The 20,917-nt window shown below is 35.7% G+C and overlaps 1 long non-coding RNA gene across 1 annotated transcript in view; it reads left to right on the top strand.

The window, feature by feature from the left end:
- The window catches only part of LOC119870030, a 76,799-nt gene extending 66,560 nt beyond the window's left edge, over positions 1-10,239 (top strand). Inside the window, exon 3 of the long non-coding RNA XR_005354997.1 lies at positions 9,864-10,239. This is a non-coding gene — a long non-coding RNA (uncharacterized LOC119870030). The remainder of the gene's footprint in view (positions 1-9,863) is intronic.
- The last annotated feature ends 10,678 nt before the right edge of the window (positions 10,240-20,917 follow it).

Genomic DNA, 20,917 nt, shown 5'->3' with positions numbered 1-20,917 from the left:
ATTAGGAAAGTTTTCAGCTAGAATTTGTTCAAATACATATTCTGGCCCTCTGGCCCTTTCGGCGCCCTCGGGAACCCCAATTAAACGTAGGTTTTTCTTCCTCAGGCTGTCGTTTATTTCCCTTAATCTATCTTCATGGTCTTTTAATTGTTTGTCTCTTTTTTCCTCAGTTTCCCTCTTTGCTATCAACTTGTCTTCTAGGTCACTCACTCGTTCTTCCACCTCGTTAACCCTCGTCGTTAGGACTTCTAGTTTGGATTGCATCTCATTCAGTTGATTTTTAATTTCTGCCTGATTAGCTCTAAATTCTGCAGTCATGAAGTCTCTTGAGTCCTTTATACTTTTTTCTAGAGCCACCAGTAGCTGTATAATAGTGCTTCTGAATTGGCTTTCTGACATTGAATTGTAATCCAGATTTTGTAACTCTGTGGGAGAGAGGACTGTTTCTGATTCTTTCTTTTGAGGTGAGGTTTTCCTTCTAGTCATTTTGCTCAGTGCAGAGTGGCCAAAAGCAAGTTGTATTGGGAAAAAGAGAAAAAGAGAGGAGAGAAAGAAGGAAAGAAAAGAGAAAGAGAAAAAAAAAGGGGAAGAAAAAGAAAAAAAAAAAAACGAAAAAAAAAAAAAAGAAGAAAAAGAGAAAGAAAAAGAAAGGAGAAAAAAAAGGGGGTGGGGGAAGGAAACAAATCAAAAAGCAAAACAAAACAAAAACAAAAACAAAAACAAAAACAAACAAACAAAAAAAGAACCACCGGGGAGTATCTTCTGATTCTGTGTTCTTTAAGTCCCTTGGCTTCTCCTGGAAGTTGTCAGTCTAGCTGGTGTTCTGGGGGAGGGGCCTGTTGTGCTGATTTTCAGGTGTTAGCAGTTGGGGGAGCTGCTCTGCCCCTGCCCGGTGCAGGGCTCAGTGGGGGTTGTTTACCCCGTGAGGCCGCAGGAGGAACAGCCCCAGTGGCGGGGCAGCTCTGGAAACCTGGATTCAGCTCCGGCAGGAACTCCGTCTGCAGGGCCTGGAGGCTCCGGGGCGGGGCCGCTGATGTGCTCAGCTGGGGCAGGAGCGTCCTTGCTGTCCTGGGCCCTCCCGGCCTCTGCCTGTCCCGGGGGAGGCGGGATCCTGGGCTGTAGACACCACTTGTTAAACAGAATATATTTGCTCCATGATGTTGCCTTTGATCCTTTGTCACAGATTGGCTGATTGTAGTGAATCTATTTCTCGGCTCTCTTTCTCTTTTGTGAATCATTAACGAGATTAATGTAGTTATCTTGAAATTGGATAGTATCAGTCTTCCAGCTTTGTTCTTCCCTTTCAATACTGTGTTGGTTATTCCTAGTCTTTTGCCTCTCCACATAAACTATAGAATAAGTTTGTGGATATCTACAAAGTAACTTGCTGGGATTTTGATTAGGACCCCACTTTATCTATAGATCGTGTTGGGAAGAAGTGACATCTTGATAATATTGAGTCATGCTTTCCACCAAAGTAGACTCTATCTTATTTTCTTACTTAGTTCTTTGATTTCAGTCTTCAGAGTTGTGTAATTTTTGTCCTATCAAACTTGTATATATTTTTGTTAGATTTATGCCTAAGTGTTTCATGGGGGAGAGAGGAGGGTTTGCTAATATAAATGGTGCTGTGTTTTTAATTTCAAAGTCCACAAGTTCATTGTTGGTATAAAGGAAAGTAGTTGACTTTAGTATATCAACCTGATATCCTACAACCCTGCTATTATTTATAAAATCCTATTTTTCACAGCAAATCTACAGGGTGGTATACATGAGAAAACTGAGGCATAGAAAATTCAAGGAACTTGGACAAAGGCAGAGAAAATTAATATCATGTTTTTCTGATGCTACAGATTAAGCTTTCCACTAGGCCATGCTTCCTATTAGCATTTAAAGAGCTACTTAACATTTCTACAAAATAAACACTAAATTCATTACTTACGATGAGTTCTAAATCATTAAACTTACACCAGGATGCTACTAAGACTATTTTATGGATTAAAAACTATAAATTAAACAGAGTCACTGCTCTCAAAGAACTTACAGCTCAAAACAAAAATGGGTATCAATAAAAAATGGAAACTAAATGACATTTCATGCATTAAAGAAATAAAATACAATGCTAGATGAATAAGATGGATAGATGGATAAATATGTGATAAAGTTTATTAACTTTTTTTTTTTTAGATCGAAGTGGTACATATTTGAGCATTCACCATACAATTCTTCCATCTTATCTGATGTGCACATAACATTTAGGAACATAGGAGGAAACAACTGGAATTTGAAATTCAAAAACTAACAACTAAAATGGAGCAAAAAGTTGGAAGAATTATAATGAACATTAATTAAACTAGAAAAATATTTAAAGAAAAAAACACTCCAAAAGAAGGAATTTCTACAGTATCCAACGTATTAAAATTTTACAATGTCTCTTGAAAATACGATGAAAAAGAATGAAAATGAGATAAACACAGAAGTAAAACCAACCATAGACACAGTGATCAAAATGAAAGATAGGCCCCTCCAAAATCCAACATATACATACTGGAAGTCTGTGAAGAAGAAAACTAAAACAATAAGTATCTAAACTATAACTTAGATAAACTCTGGTTAAATGAAAGAATACTTCTCTGCATATTTTAAGTGCCTATCAAATATCTAGACAATTTGATCAGGAATTCTCAACTTTAAGACACATCCTAGGCAGATTTATGCTATATGCACATTCTTTAGAAACAAATAAAAAACGGGTGCCTGGGTGGCTCAGTGGTTTAGCACCTGCCTTCGGCCCAGGGTATGATCCCAGGATCCTGGGATCGAGTCCCACATCAAGCTTCCTGCATGGAGCCTTCTTCTCCCTCTGCCTGTGTCTCTGCCTTTCTCTCTTTCTCTGTGTCTCTCATGAATCAATAAATAAAATCTTAAAAAAAGAAAAAACCCTCAGAGCTTTTAACAGCTCTGTGAATGTCTTACAAGGACAAGAGAATTAAGTTGACATCGTGTTTCTCAAAACAATTTATATAGCAAGGCAACATTGGAACATTACCTAAATACTCCAAGATATAAATTGTGAGCTAATGCCTTTATATCCATATCAACTGTCCTTAAAAATGAAATCTAAAAAAACTTTTTAAGAAGAATTAAAGATAAAAAAATATACAAAAAAATTTTCAAGAAATACTGTTTTTACAAGCCCTTCTTGAAGTTGCTATGTTTAATTTAACCAAGAAATGACTGCAGTCACTTTGGCAACAGGACTTAAAGAAAGCATTACCTACATTTAATCATGGATCTAAGGTTAAAATAAAAGGAATAAAAGAGTAGAATAATTTATGATTAAAATGTGCCCCGGTGCATTCTGGTCGAGTAAAATTGACACATTTTTAAAAATGTGAGCAGGGAAAAGGCACGAGAAAAATAGGAAACAGCTCATCCCTTATAACAATTGACCGACAAAAGAACTAAAGGCTAAATAAGGAAAGGATTGACTAAGGGAATTAAAAATGCAAACCTCTTAAATCCAGAAAGGAATTATAAAGAAGGGATCAGAGAATAAATCTCACACAGAGAAAGAGACACAGGAATTAAAACACTACAAATTATTTGATAAAATAAAATTATATGTTATACATTTCAAAAAAATATAAATATGGTAACATATATTAAAAATATTTTCATTTTACTTCATAAAATTAGCTCTGTGTTATATGTAAGGTGCCAGACAAAGTAGCATTCCAAAAATCATTAGTTCTTACAAAAAGGACAATTTATGTTTCTAAAGCAAAATAACTCATGGTGAAGATATAATAGTTACTAATATCTATGCAATTATCAACACAGCAACCAACTTTACAAATGAGAAAGTACAAGAGGAGATATAAGAATATACTAAAAAGAGATTATTTATTTATTTATTCATTCATTCATTCATTCATTCATGATGGACATAGTAAGAGAGAGAGAAAGAGAGAGAGGCAATTGATGCCAGGCTGGTCCATGATTTATAGAAGCTAAACGAAGAGACCCAGGAGGCACCGAAAAAGCTGCTTCCCCCAGAATTGCACACGGTAACCCACAATTTGGAAAAACTCAGTGAAGTGGCCTAGTGATACCCGCAGATGACTTACTGGGAACTGGAGAGTGTGTCTGCTATGCCAGGAGCTGCTCATCCAGACCTACTTGCAAAAGTTCAAAAGAAGAATTACTCAGAGGTAGACTTGCTAGAAGCCTATCCATTCCGCACAGCAATAAAGATTTAGCTACTATTTACTCAGGGGCTAGGATAACATATATAGAAATGGCTCGTGATGGTGTGGTACTGAGCTGGGGAGTAAAATGTAATGTAGGGTGGTAAGAATTATTGATATGGGTTAATTACTAGTGACATTAGACTCCATGGCCTGGTAAGGACACAAGGGATCAGTTTTAATAGTTTTGTAAAACCACTCCTTGGATTTTGCATATGATCAGGATATAGAGTAAATGAGATATAAATGTTATAATTAGTGTGAAATACTTAGGAAATGTCCAAAGACACAAGTAGAAGGAAATTTTAGAAGAGACTATGTGAGGCCTGGGAATGCACTAGCCTGATTATGGTTCCCAAGAAGTCCCAAAGGTCACTCTGCTTTAAACCAAGAAGAGATATACTAAGAGAGAAATATGGGATTGAATACAGGTGATTTAAACTTTTTTTTTCAAAGATTGCATCTGGCCATCACTCTAAGAAGAATGTACCTCCTTCCTTGTATGAAAAGCAAGCAAGAGCATCTTGCTTTGACACAATGGAAGCCACATATCACATGAAAGTTTCCAGCTACAATGAGAAGCCAATTATAATACAGATCTATGCAGTGTATACAAGATGTCTATTTCTTATATTCACTTTGAATTCTCTGGGTCTCACTATTCAGCTGTTTTGTGATTCCAGTGGAATCAGGGGACATAAACCTAGGGTCTCGCCTTAAAGGTCTACAATGTGCTCCTCATCTATCATTCAGGGTTTCAGTGAGGAAATTTACTGAGAAATTTCAGTGTGTACTTGTGAAACCAATGCATTTAAAAAAATTCACTCCCAGTGGGATACAGGAGCTGGTAGGTCAATTTTCTCTCTTTTTTCCCCTTCAAGGATAGCCCCAAAGTAGACTGAGAATAGCCCCATAGGATTAAGTAGCCAGTTGCCCTGGGTATCAATCTTAATAACACACTATATGTGTTTTCTCTCCTTCCTGTCCTGTATCACTCTTCCATCTCTCTTGGGATACTGTTCCTCAATAAAGTCATACCACGTAAGCCTTTACTTCAAGGTCTGATTTCTAGAAAGGTAGGGTAAATACAAAGGGGGTAAACTGAAAGTGTCACCCAGACTAGAATTTGAAAGCTCTATGTAGCTTCTGTGAGGTGGCAAATAAGAATGACAACCACGGTCATTGCCTTGCCTCATCAACCCAGATATCATACTCACTATTCTGGGCCCATTGTTCTCAAAGTTGGGTACCCCAAGAAGCAGCGTCAGTATCACCTGGGAATTTGTTAGAAATCAAAGTTCCCAGGCCTCCATCTAGATGCCCTAGATCAGATATTCAGGGAGTCGGACACAGTCATCTTTTTGACAGTCCTTCCAGTGATTCCAAAGGATGCGAAGGTATGAGAAACAATGCCCTAAGCTTTGACTAGCTGCTCCTGTTCCTCAGTGTAAGAGGGCAGAGGTGAGAACAGCCCAAAGTTCAGATGTTTTAATGTCATACATCTGCAATCTATTTCCTATCCCAATTAGTTATGAGAAGCCAGCTTCTGTAAGGAGAAATTGCATCCTCCCAGAAGCAAACTGGTGTTTTCAAACACAAAGCGGGAGGATTTCATTATCGTGATTACAGTTAAATGTTTAATACTGGTTTCTAAGAGGTTTGTCTTTTTTTTTTTTTTTTTTTTTAAATGAATGATGTTGAATTTAGTGAAATGCTTTTCCTGGTCTATTACCATTCTATAATGTTCTCCTTTACTCTACAAATGTAGTGAATCACACCAATTGATTTTCTAATATGAAACAGACATACAAATTTTACTTTCCTGGAATAAAACCAAGTTGGTTATGATATAGTTAATACAGCTAGATCATGTTTGTTATTTTGTTGAGGAATGTGCCTCCATCTTCACACTTGAGACAAACTGGTAATATTTCTCTCTCATAACGTTCTTTTATATCCTTTGTTAGCAGGCTACTTTCTTTTCCAATTGTCTAGGCAAATTTTGCATATCGGAATTATTTCTTCATTTAATGTTGGTGTGACTTACCAGTGAAGCTCCCTGGGTCTGCAGTTTGCTCTGTGGGGCTTTAGAAGGGAAAAGGCAGGGAATAGACCACTCCAGACTCCGCCCCCCCCCCCCACCCCGCCCAACCTCAGTATGGAAGACAATGATGGAGTATATAAAAAAAACAAGGATTTTGCAAGATATGTTCTCTACAGATAATATGAGACATTCAAAAAATTGGACACTAAAAAGACAAGTTAGCAGAGAAGTGTTTATGTGGCTTTGAATCACTTTAAATATTACTGCTTTAGAATATATTGCAATATGGTTATATGAAATACCTGTATTAGTTGGAATAATACCTGAAAAGGAATTTGTTATTTATGTCTGAACTCAGCTACACTGTGGCATTTGCGGAGCACTGCTATCTGAAAACAACTTGTCTTTTTTCACTTGTGAAGATAAAAATCAAAAACAGAGATGGTGAAGCACATGACTACCAGTCAGGGTTATTACATTGATCTTTATCAAAGAAAAGAGGTATTACTCATAAGAAGCATAACCAAGAGAGGAGAGTCTCATCAGTTTTTATGACCAAGTATTATAAGATCTATATTTTTGTTTATTTTTCTCAGCCCCTAAAACCCTTCATTAGGAGCTTAGTCAAATGTCATAATTTGGAAATTATGTTATTAATCACATAGAATTCTCATTAGCTTGAAAATGATGTGAAACAAACATAGTATTTGTGGTTTATTTCTTTACACCCTCAACAGTAAAAATTTGTAAGTGGTTGTTTTCATTTAAAAATTTGAAACATGTTTGGAAGGATTTAATACACTTGCTGCCTGTTCCCTCCCAATGAAAACTATTTTAGGCTGAGATTGGCAATTAGCTTCTCAGAAACGTGAATGTTTTGTGTGGTGGGCAGAGTGATGCTCTATAAAACTGATCAGGCTGGCATTGTAATCATTATCAAACTTCCACTGTGTGCCACAATAGCAAAGTACGGCAGACACACACACAAAACATGCACACCGTAAATATTGAGACTCCAAATTGTATATTCTTAGAAACACATTCTTGAGAAATCCATACCTCTTACATTAAAAAAAATGATTATCAAGTGACCCATTCTTTATGGATTGATGGTCCTTAACATGGAATCGAGTCTGTAAAGACATACCCACCCATATGAAATCCTTCTCTGTTAGAAGAATGGATACAGTCTCTAGTAGCCTGGACTGAGATATGATCTTGAAGAGATCCTGAGTCTCGTTCCAAATAGCAAAGTCCCCTTGCAAGTGGTATACACTGGTCCGGTCTTCCTTAACACACTAGTTTAATATTGCAATCCCTGGTGCTCAAATAGTCTTCTAAATAGTTTTCTAAATGGGAAAAACACTGTATATATGATTCAACTGCCAAAAAGAATGAAATCTTGGAATTTCCAACAATGTGGATGGAACTAGAGGGTATTATGCTAAGTGAAATAAGTCAGTTAGAGAAAGACAAATACCATATGACTTCACTCATGCGTAGGATTTAAGAAACAAAAAGATGAACAGAGGGAAGGGAAGGAAAAATAAGACAAAAACAGAGAGGGAGGCAAACTGTAGGAGACACTGAATTCTAGGAAACAAACTAAGGGTTGCTGGAGGGGAGGTGGTTTGGAGGATGGGGTAAATGGGTGATGGGCATTAAGGAGGGCATGTGATGTGAGCACTGGGTGTTATATGCAACTGATGATTCACTAAAGTCTACCTCCAAAACTAATTTAAAATTGTTTTAATAGAAGAAGCATTATCTACTTTTTTCCCCAAAATCTTTGAGTATTTGATGTAAGAGGTTATGGGTATGGGTAGACAATACAACAGAAAGAATACTTTAAGAAATATGACAAGCAAAGTAGCCTGGACAATAGAGTTTCATACCAGCTTTGGGAACAGAAGTAAATAATAAACTCTCTTTAGAGGTCAGATATTGACAGGAAATAACTTAGGCAACAAGAGAAAGGAAGGCCTTATCAAAGTAAATCCGAATGTGTACCTCTATTATGTGCCACTTTCCATGTGAGCCCATGATTTTCAGAGCTTCCAGACAGCTTTAAACTCCATTCTTTCAAGCAAGATAACCTTAATTAAGTGACAGTTTAGAAAAAAATTGGTTTTATAACCAGACTAGAAGGCAAGCCCAATGCATATGTCTGAAACTGGGCTTGTCTACAGAATATATCAAGAACTGTTATCACTTAATAAAAAGACAAATAACCCAAATAAAAAGGGGCAAAATATTTCAACTGCATTTCAGAGAAGGAAACCTACAGATGGCAAATAAATGCTAAGAAGATGCACATTGTCATTAGTCATTAGGGAAATGCATATTAAATATATAAGAACACTACTTCCTAGGGTAGATAAATTTAAAAAAGCATTCATGCTACTAAATTCTGGTCAAGATGTGGAGAAGCTGAATTCTTATACATTCCTGGAAGAAATATGAAATGGCACAACCCTTTTGGAAAGCCATTTGGCAATTTTGTAAAAAACATACACTTGGTATCTAACTCAGGCCTTCTACACGTGTATATTATTCAAGGGGTATAATAGTATGTGTGTGTACACACATAGAAACCCATGCACAGATATTCTTACCAGTCTTATTTACAGTAACAAAAAATTAGAAATTATTTAAACATCTATTAGCAGGTGAGTGGCTAAAACAAAAATATGATGGAATGATAATCAGCAATCAAAAGCAAGCAATGACTGATACACATAAGTAAAGGATGAATCTCAAAGAATGTATACTAGTTTAAAAGAAGCCACAGAAAATACTATACTAACCATTTTATACAAAATTCCAGAGTATACAAGTTAATCTATAGACATAAAACAGATGACTGGTTGCCTGGGGCAAAATAGAGAATAGGCTGAGACGCTATTTGAGATGACACATATTTTTTTTTTGTCCTAATTGTGACCATAGCTTCAGCACTTACCCAATTCTCAAAACTCATTAAATCGTACACTTTAAATAGATGCCTTCTATTAACTGAAATGACAAGCTATTACTGTGAATTCAATTCTAGGAAAGAGGAGGAAATAAGTTACATTTTATTTCAAAGCTACCATTCATAGATATACCATATTTGTAAATGAAATTATGGATTTTATATGGAAAAAAAACACAGACTATGAAGAGAGAAAGACGACATCATTCTTATCTATGTGTAGAAGACATCAAATATTTTGACCATTATTATCAACATGCAGGGCTTAATTACCTGATAAAAGAATTTTCAAGATTTTCATATTACCTACAGGAGGAGATTGCTTCGCTAGCTTACCTAAAACTACTTCTATGATAGGGTCTGAGTTTTTAATAAACCACTGTATTATTTATGCAGTGGGTATACCTGCACTTTGGTATTCCAATGATTCCCAGGCTGCTCTCCTTTCCTTCATTAAAGAACGTTGATAGCTAAAAATGTAACTATAAAAATAGCCTTACTTGCACAGCAAACATTTTCTTCCCCTTGGGTATCTCTGAGTTCTATTTGCTTCCCTAACTGACAATTATATATTATTTTATGCTCCTTTTGGCAGGACAGAGAAAATGCACCTGGGGAAGAGCAAGCTGGGTTTCCTTCTGCACCATGTTTCAGCGTGAAAACTGTCAGCTAAAATCTGACTGCTGAATTTCTATGACTGGTTCCACTACAAGTTGTAGAAAGAACACAGACTGTTTAAACAAATATCATGCTGACTCCCTGAGTATTGACAGGTGGGGAACCTTGGAAAAAAGAAAATGGGATCTGTGACATTTAGCAAGACTCTGCCACCCGTTATGTCAATAAACAATGATGGGCACAACATGCTGCCTTCCAGTGTTCTGAGGACCGATCTTTTGCATTTGGCATATGTCCTTCCTTGGTAGGCCTCATCATTCTGTTTACAAAAATAAGTACTATTAAAAATAGGAACAGGCTGTCATTAAAAAATAAACAATTGTGAAGCCAAAATGTTGTAGAGATTTGGTTATTTCTATCCTCTCGGGCACAGTGTAAATTTTCAGAAATAACAGTTTGAGGTTTTAAATTATTATTCTTGTCAAATGTCAAACAGATTTTATGGCCTCAGACATGTTCTTCCAGTGGAATATTGTTAAGGCTGAGGCATCTCCAGTGAAGTTTTCACTTTCCAGCTTTTCAGCCAATTGATCTAAGAGGGGGAAAATTGAAAAATACTAATGAAAACACCCCCTCAAAGGGAAGAGGGCTTTTAAAATTATGAACAAAATTCTAGTGAGAGTTAATATCACAGTATTTTCATTAAAATGCTGAGAATACAAGAGTTCCTAAAATGCTCCACATTCCTGCTATTTGTATTTCTGTGCCTAAAGTAGTTTGAGATACTTTACGCCATACAATTATTTCTTTCATCTTTGCAAAGAATTTTTAAAATCCTGTTAAGTTCTATTAGATGTAAAAAAAATAGAAATAATCAATGTAATCCCACTATGTGCAGCATCTGATTTTAACTATCTCTAACTCTTGTGATTTTACTTTGACTATTTGCTATATGAAAGCACTCAAGCATTATTTCCTGTCAGATTCCTGTATCAAGATGATTACAGTAATGTATGAAGTAACAAAGATACAGAGTAACTATGCGGCAAAACATCACTCTATAAAATTTATGCCAATGGCATAGGCATATTAGGCGAGATTGTATGCATATGTCATAGATTAGACTGTTTTCTTTCTTTCAAAGTGGGCTTAAGTGATGGTAGCATCTGTCTTGGAGTAATGCCATTTAAGCAGATTCTTATCCAATGTATAAGATTCCCAGTGATGTTAGAAATGGATATACTCCAAGAAGAAGTAATGGCATAAGCCAAAGCATGGACATAGGAAATATAAGTACATTTCAACAATAGTAAACACCTTCATCACTCTGCTGAGAGTAAGTAGTTTCTGTAGAAAAACAGCAAGATAAGAAAGGTAGACTAGAGTGTGAATCTGACATGTGATTAGTCTTTCCAATTTTAAAAACTATTTAGATCTTTTCAAAAGCAAATAAAAAACAATTTTGAAATACATTTTGATACCATCAAAAAAAAAACCTCACCATACCTCTGCTAAAATTTTTTTCTCATAAATTTGTTTTATATTCTAAGAAAAAAGTGAATAGCCCATGCATTCTATTGAGGATATATATTAAATGTATTTGTACCTTAGCTCCATCTTGAAAGTCACTAGGACCCTGAAATGTTATCCATAAAAGGATCTGTTATTGATTTAAAAAGAATGAGTACCTGAAACAAAAATAATTTCTAAAGAACAGTAGAATAATTAGAACTTTGTGCATGGAAAACAAGAGTGGTATATAGTATTATGCTGACAAAAAAAAAAGTGAGCTATGCTGTAATCCGATTTTGTCTGATTGACTACTGAACATGAGATGTCAATTTCTGTCCATAATAGATTAGCTTTTATCAGGACAACCCTTCCACCAAAAAGAAATAGAAAAGATGAATGAAAGATACACAACAACTTTTGAAGGAATTAGAAAGCCAGACAGAAGGGAAATGCAAACGGTTGGAATTAACATTCCAATTTTAACAGAAGACTGATTCTAAAATGGCTCCTGAGATGTTTAGAAATTCAGAGAACATTTAATAATCACACAGGACTGTGCAAACAAAAGCTGAATCAAGAAGGAAAAGCTCTCTAAACAGAGATCTTTCATTTGGGATTTCCAGAGGACTGTGTACAGCAACAAATGCATATTGATATATACAAGCTCACATAAAAATTAAATCTGGGTTTGAATACTTGGATTAAAGTGATTTTCTCCTTCCTTAAAAACCTTTATACAAAAATATAAATGTTCTTTGGAGAGTGTAACATTATCTAAAGCTTCAAATTTTCTCTAATGCTTTTTTAAAATAAAAGATCTGGTTTTCATTTAACAAAAAATCAGAAATGTAATAAGATGAGAAAGAGCCAAATATCAAGAAAAAAAAAAAAAAGACAAGAGGAAGACTCATTGGAGATTTGGATTATTAGAGGTATCAGATTCAGATTTTAATTTCAATAGCAAAACTGTTTAAGAGATTTGATGAATTGGATTAATTCAATAGAAAACTTGAACCTACAAAAAGAACCAAATGGATTTTTCTAATTACTTCTTAAGCAAGAAAAATTATCTCACTACAGTTGACAAAATACAGCATCCATTCCTGATCAAAACTCTTCAGAGTGTAGGGATAGAGGGAACATTCCTCGGCATCTTAAAAGCCATCTACAAAAAGCCCACAGCAAATATCATTCTCAATGGGGAAGCACTGGGAGCCTTTCCCCTAAGATCAGGAACAAGACAGGGATGTCCACTCTCACCACTACTATTCAACATAGTACTTGGAAGTCCTAGCCTCAGCAGTCAGACAACAAAAAGACATTACAGGCATTCAAATTGGCAAAGAAGAAGTCAAACTCTTCCTCTTCGCCGATGACATGATACTCTACATAGAAAACCCAAAAGCCTCCACCCTAAGATTGCTAGAACTCATACAGCAATTCGGTAGCTTGGCAGGATACAAAATCAATGCCCAGAAATCAGTAGCATTTCTATACACTAACAATGAGACTGAAGAAAGAGAAATTAAGGAGTCAATTCCATTTACAATTGCACCCAAAAGCATAAGATACCTAGGAATAAACCTAACCAAAGAGGTAAAGGATCTATACCCTCAAAACTATAGAACACTTCTGAAAGAAATTGAGGAAGATACAAAGAGATGGAAAAATATTCCATGCTCGTGGATTGGCAGAATTAATATTGTGAAAATGTCAATGTTACCCAGGGCAATTTACACGTTTAATGCAATCCCTATCAAAATACCATGGACTTTCTTCAGAGAGTTAGAACAAATTACTTTAAGATTTGTGTGGAATCAGAAAAGACCCCGAATAGCCAGGGGAATTTTAAAAAAGACAACCATATCTGGGGGCATCACAATGCCAGATTTCAGATTGTACTACAAAGCTGTGGTCTCAAGACAGTGTGGTACTGGCACAAAAACAGACACATGGATCAATGGAACAGAATAGAGAACCCAGAAGTGGACCCTCAGCTTTATGGTCAACTAATATTCGATAAAGGAGGAAAGACTATCCATTGGAAGAAAGACAGCCTCTTCAATAAATGGTGCTGGGAAAATTGGACATCCACATGCAGAAGAATGAAACTAGACCACTCTCTTTCACCATACACAAAGATAAACTCAAAATGGATGAAAGATCTAAATGTGAGACAAGATTCCATCAAAATCCTAGAGGAGAACACAGGCAACACCCTTTTTGAACTCGGCCACAGTAACTTCTTGCAAGATACATCCACGAAGGCAAAAGAAACAAAAGCAAAAATGAACTATTGGGACTTCATCAAGATAAGAAGCTTTTGCACAGCAAAGGATACAGTCAACAAAACTAAAAGACAACCTACAGAATGGGAGAAGATATTTGCAAATGACATATCAGATAAAGGGCTAGTTTCCTTTTTCCAAGTCCTTTAGACATAAGGTTAGGTTGTGTATCTGAGCCTTAACTTGTTTCTTGAGGAAGACCTGAATTGCTATGTACATTTCTCTTAAGATCACTCGTGCTGCATCCTAGTGGTGTTGGAATGTCATGTTTTCATTTTCATGTATTCTTTTAAATTCTTCTTTAATTCCCTGGTTGACCCATTCATTTTTAATAGGATGCTCTTTAACCTCCATATACAATGGAATATCAGCCATCAAAAAAGAATGAAATCGTGCCATGTGCAATGATGTGGATGGAACTAAGTGGGTATTATGCAAAGTAGAATAAGTCAGAGAAAGATAAATACCATATGATTTCACTCATAGGTAGAATTAAAAAAAAAACAAATGAACTTAGAGGAAGGGAAATAAAAATAAGGTGAAAACAGAGGGAGAGAGACAAACCATAACAGATTCTTAACAATAGAGAACCAACTGTAGGTTGCTGGAGGGGATATGGGGTGGGGAGATGGGGTAATTGAGTGATGGGCGTTAAGGAGGGCACTTGATGTAATGAGCACTGGGTGTGAAATGCAATGGCTAAATCACTAATTTTTACTCCTGAAACTAATACTACAGTATATGTTAACTAAATTGAATTTAAAGGAAAAATTTTAAAAAGAATTTAAATAGTCACATATGCATAGCTCCTTGTATATAGTTCAGTAAATAATATTAGCTCTTCATCTTACAGATAAAATTTATAATTTTAAACTTTTTTGCTAAGGTTAAGTTTCTGGACATAATAAAGTGAGGAGTCAATTAAGAGGACAATTTCTGTCCATACTACTGAATAGACTATATTATGATCAGGCATTAGCAATTGAGATAAAGATTTTAGTTGTATACCAACTTTGTCTACATTTTCCTTAATACCTCCTTTTTTTGCTTTATTTCTTTATATATGGATCTGCCTTGCTGAATGATGAGGATTCCAGTAGTTCAGACTTATTACTTATTGATTAGGAAATATTTGAGCAATTAAGTTGATGTCTCTTTGTACTGTTAGAACCTTTCCAGCATCCCACCAATAGGCAATTACTTCCCCCTGCATAAACTATGCCTTGGACTGTAGCTGCCAACGTTTGCCACGGTGACAGTAGAAAACACGATTGGCTTGCTAGACTCAAATTACAAGATATTAAAGCACACGATGGAGTATTAGAAAGATAGTCCTTTTATCAAATAGAAATTTTACTTTGAAAGAATTAAATATGTGGAAAATGTCAACTTGGCTTGCCGTATTGTCGGACCATCACAAGCCAACACATATTTGGAAATAAAAATAGAAGCCTGAAACAGTAATAAGACTCAGTATCTATATAATATATATGTGACTTAGTTCCACAGCCAATATCTCTCTTACTTAAATTAACTGGGCTATTTGATGTGAATGAGGATGTTAGCAACGATGTAGTTTTCAAGCCAGGAGATGAACAACATTCAGACTACCAGCTCTCAAAAGAACCCTAAAACTAATGGGCTGCCTCCCAACACCTTTATTTATATTTTTTAATATTTTTTGTATTGTATTGTAGTTCAATTTTCCAACATATAGCATAACACCTAGTGCTCATCCCTCCAAGTGCCCCCTTCATTGCCCATCACCCAATCACCCCAGCTCCCCGCCTACTTCCCCTTCCACTACCCCTTGTTCATTTCCCAGAATTAGGTGTGTCTCATGTTTTCAACACCTTTGTATAAGCCTTTGCCAACTTCCCAGTGTGGATGTTAAAGGTACAAAAGAGCAGATGAATTGAATGGGAAAATAAAGTAAGATATGTAGTATAACGCTGAGTCAGTACACTATTTCAGGGAGTAACACTTTAACTGATAGAATCAGCCATGTTGGTGAACAGCATTATTTGTGATAGTTTTATGTTGCATGGAAAGTAATATTCAAGCAACAGACAGAATGGACTTGATAAAGGTTTATTTTATGTTCCTGGAGAATTTAAAAGTATTTTGTTTACCTTCAGAAAAGTTCGTTAAGACAAAATTATCAAAGATGGTTTGAAATTACTGTACTGTACTTATTACTGTGTAATAAAGAGCCATAACTCCATTTGAGTTCCTACACATCTGATTTGTTTCTACTACAGCACTTAACTTCTATTCTGGGTAAATGTAAATATATATATATATATCTTATTACCCTTCAAATTCCTAACACTAGGGTTTCTTTCTGATTAAGTTTTTAATCTCCACTTCCAACACAATGAGCAGATGCTAAATTAATCCACAAATGAATACATATAAGGCTCCTTGAATGAATAAATACTTGCCCACCTACCGAGGTCTTTGTAGTTTCTATCTCTCATGTCAAGTCTAGTTTCTCCCGTTTTCCTTATTCCACATTTGCATTTCAAATACGTTTAAATCCAATACCTGTGTTATTTCACTCGTTCTGCTTACCCTAAAACTTTGCGTGACATTTCAATCTCCTCTGGATAATTATTTCTTCGGAGAGTGGAAGGGAAGAAAAAATTTGACACACATTTTACTCATGTATCATAATAATATATCTGAAAAGAATTCCTCTCAAATGTGAAAGGTCTTCTACTGGAGCAGTTTGTAACACCAACATTTACTACAAAGGAAAGGGAAGAAATTCCCACCAATAGAACTGTCTGCTTAACTAATTTAACATGGAAGTAGGGCGTAAATTACATCTCTTCAAGAGAGTAGAAAAGTAGATCTCTTCTGCCATTTGGGAAAATAAATTCTAAGTAGCCCATGAAATGGAACAGTTTAATTTTGTGCATTACAGTGCTGGGTAATTGAATGGATGGGCGCTCTTTCAGCTCCTGCCAAATGCTATTGACCTGAATCCAAGACTTGTTGGAAGATAAGGGCAATGAGGGTCAATCCAATTTGATCTTTTAATTCCTACATTAAGTATAGTCTCTCTGGGACAGATAAGATGAAGTTCTCTGTTACGTGAGCCCAATTCCAAGAATAGTTTTTCTGCTTAGCACAGAACCCAAGACTCTGATTCGGTGGTAGATAATAGAAGAAGGAGAATGTGTCTTTCCACCTTTTTTTTTTTTTTTTTTCCCCCAAGAACTACAAGCTGTTGCAACTTCTTTAATTTTCTATTTAAGTGACTCCCCCCTCCTCCCCACCCCCTGGATTCTGGAAATAAGCTGTTTGACCATCTTAAGTTTCAACACATTAAGGGTGTTTCATTTTTGTGCCTGTCTTCTGAGGTTTGAAAAGTTAGGAATCACTTAGATTGCTGACTGATGTTGTTATTTTTAACCCTGGATCTGAGTTTTAGGAATTATAGAAAGTGCAGAAGTATGGTACAGATCTGAAAGTGAAACCACAGAGCCAGAAAAGGAAAAGCAAGTTAAGAGGTTTTCCGTGACAGGACAAGATAAAGATAATAAGGGTTTGATCAAAAGCATATTAATCAGGCAGAAAGGTATGGGTGTAACCTGTTTCAATTAACCAGTCTTTTCAAACAATTGGAGATGAAGATAAAAATTGAAGATTTTATATTAATTAAGGTAGATAAAGGAAGAATGGTTGGTTTTTGTTTTTTTGTTTGTTTGTTTTTTTTTGTAGTATCTGAGAAAAAAAATGGTTTGGGGCAAATTGAAATTGATATACTCAGGACTCCTTGGAAGAGAGCTATCTTTGGGAAGTTGGAAGTATGAAATAAGAGGTAAATAGAAGGTAATATTAATCTTTCTTTTAAATGAGAAACTTTGGCCCAGAGTTGTTTGTTCTCAGAATACCATTAATATATGGTGAGTATATTACTCTGCTTGGGCCACTATTAGAAAATACCATGCACTGGTGAACAGACATTTACTTCTCACAGTGATGAAGGCTGGAAGTCCAGCCTGTTGGATTCTGGTGAGAGCCCTCTTCCTGACTTGTCAATGATGACCGTCTCACTGTGTGATCACATGGCCCTTTCCTCAGTAGGCAGGCATATACAGAGAAAAAGAGAATTCTCTTTTCCTATAAGGCTACTAATCCTATTAAATTTGAACCCTACCCTTAAAGACTTGACTTAATCTTAATTACTTCCTAGAAGCCCTATCTTCAGATACGGTTGCTTTAGGGTTAGGGCTTCAACATGAATTCTGGAGAGACCCAATAGACCAACAGAAGCAAAGCATAGTGGTACTGAATGGAATAAACTATAAGTAATTAGGAATACAAAGGTTTGTAATACATAGTTCTGTCCTCAAGAGTATTCCTGTCATACTCTATGCATACTATAGATACTCTATAATTATATACAATATAAAGAAAATGTGAAATAATTATTAGTATAATGAAATATGCAATATATAAAAATATAACATATGTATCAATATAAAAAGAAAACTATTTGCAGCTTTTCTAATGAAACCTGCAGAGTGCTTACATGTACAAAACATTATCATTGATATTTAAATTATTCTTGTGTTTTGACTTTGCAGACATGGTTTTATTCTTTGAAGGGAGTGCAGGGTGTGAGAGAAGTTGGAAGCAGTCACTAACTCTTAGGCAACAGAAAAAGTGCATTTGTTGGAAACATCTATATAGAGAGACAAGGGACAAAGCACTCTTTAAAGCCATGTGACTTGCACAAAGAGAGACAATTACACATTAAGTGTTTATTTTTTTACATAAATTTTTCAAAGGTGTCTTTTAAGTGCTTCTAACTACTTCATTGGCATCTGACATGTAATTACAAAACAACAACTAGAAATACATATTCTAGAAATAGGCAGTATGCAAAACTGACTTTACTACTGGAGGTCAAGGAGAAAATTATCTGTGAAAAAAATAAAGATGATTAAATCCTCAAAGGGAGAAAAATATTTTCATGATGTTGGGTCTCACTGGTTGTTTTGTTTGGCTTCTGATCAAAATATCAATGTGTAATTAGAGAGCCATGTTTGTGGCTCCTTAATACATTCATTTATATTTGCCCCTAACTCACTCTAATATGTGACCTCATGTTCACATTTCAGAAAAACAGTCATTAGAGCAGCCCAGGCAGGCTTTAGGGTGGCTTTGTAGATAGGTTTCAAAAATCATTAGTCTGTCAACAATTTTGATGGGCCTATAAAATGTAACCCTGTTTATAGTTATCCACATCACCCCATCTACTGCTTCCTTGGCCCTAGGTTTTTTCTCCTGACCCCTATGTCATTACAATAGAAGGATATATGTAAACCTTGACCAAGTAATTGGGCTCAAAATTTATTACCCTAAAATAACAAGGACATAGGATGAATAATAAGCCCATGGCTATTTATTGAGCAATTAATATTTTACAGTCCTTTTGATGCAGCTCTCCTTCTGTGTCCCATACCTAGTGATGTTGTTTCTCTTGATACTTCCACTGTAGAGCTGGGACAACTGAGTTAGTAGAAGGGTGAAGGGCACTGCCTTAATTAACAGGCATGTGCAAGTTTGCACTGCAAGTCTGCTACATAAATGCTCTATAGCTCTATAACCGTGGGAAGGTTTCTTTTGTTTGTTCCACCTTTCAATATTTTAGTTTCATCCTACATGAAGGTAAAAGTGAAAATATATTACAGACCTCACCAGGGTAGTAGCTGGCTAAAATAAACATGCAATAGAATGACATAATCGTACCAGCAGTTTGTACTTTTTTAGTAAAAAATGGTGAACAAGTGATGATTGTGGTATTAGGCTGTACTTGTCTAAGGCCATGTGTCAGGTATAAATTAGAGTCTGACTTGATAACGTTCACTAAGATTTCGGTGCTTTTCCCCTTGGGGTGCTTGTAGCTGAGTGTAATCAGCATTTCACATATGCTCTGTGCTGTTTTGCTCGTGAACTCGTAGGTCATTAGGTATTTTCATGCATGCTTTGGGATTTAGCTAAAGTTAAGTGCAGAGGGCTGATATGAAATGGAGTGGAAGTACATGAAAAAGCAGTAGATTTGGGTTATAAGTGGAGACATTTACTGACCCATATCAAGTGCCAGGAGACATAGACATGTCTGGCCCAGGGAATCACAACCACCTACAAGACTCTAGCGTCCTTGTTTGTCTCTACCAAGGAACTCGTCCTGCACCTGCAGATATTCTGCTCTTACTTTCCACCTGAGCAGGAAATGAATTGCTTTTTACCCTTACAATTTTGATATTATTTACTCAGTTGTACAATTGTTGGTCTTACAGACTTGAATGTAAATAGAATATTAACAATAAAGATGATATCAGACCCATTCCTATATGAATGGACATTGAGTTGCTTCTGTATCCTGGCGATTGTAAATAATGCTGCAATAAGCATAAGGGTACATAGAGCTTTTCTGAGTGTTTTTGTTTTCATTAGGAAAATAACTCAGAAGATACAGTTTGTGTATCTATGTATAAAATGCAATATTAGCCATATTGCATGATGGCTAATATTGAAAGAAAGACAATCTTTCAATAGAAAGAAAGACATCTTGCCATTTGCAGTAATATGGATGGACTGAGACCATATAATGCCAACTGAGATGAGTCTGGCAAAGAAAAATGCTATATGATTACACTCTTCTTGTGGATCTTGAGAACCAGAAAAGCAAATAAAGAAAAAAAAATAGAGAGAGAGAGAGAGAGAGAGAAAGAGAGAGAAAACAAACTCATGGTTGCCAGAGAAATGGGTAGGGGTTGAGTGAAGTAGATAAAAAGAATTAAGAATACAATTATCTTGATGAGCACTGAGAAGTGTATCAATTGTGAAAGTATATATCTAAAACAAGCATAAGTTTTTCAATGTTAACATTTTAAAAATGAAGAAGACTTTTCCTGGATTAAAAAAAATATATGGCTATGTGCATGTGTGAGTACATGTTAACATAGCAAAGGCAAGTATACAAGGCAAGAAAAAGTTAATATTGTAATGGCCACATCAGGATTTTTCCTGTGTGTGTGTGTGTGTATAAAGTTATATAATCTGTAAATTCCACATTACTCCTTGAATTTTTAACCAGTCTATTAAAATCATATAACTTAACACACAAGTACCTTGTCATCTAGGGAATGCATTTTAATTGTTCATTTTCATTTTCTTTCAAGATAAGCTACACATGACAAAAGTAGATTTT

The sequence above is a fragment of the Canis lupus genome, chromosome 2 (assembly GCF_011100685.1).
Source record: "Canis lupus familiaris isolate Mischka breed German Shepherd chromosome 2, alternate assembly UU_Cfam_GSD_1.0, whole genome shotgun sequence".
NCBI classification, from domain to species: Eukaryota; Metazoa; Chordata; class Mammalia; order Carnivora; family Canidae; genus Canis; species Canis lupus.
This window is presented reverse-complemented; position numbering and strand designations above follow the sequence as displayed.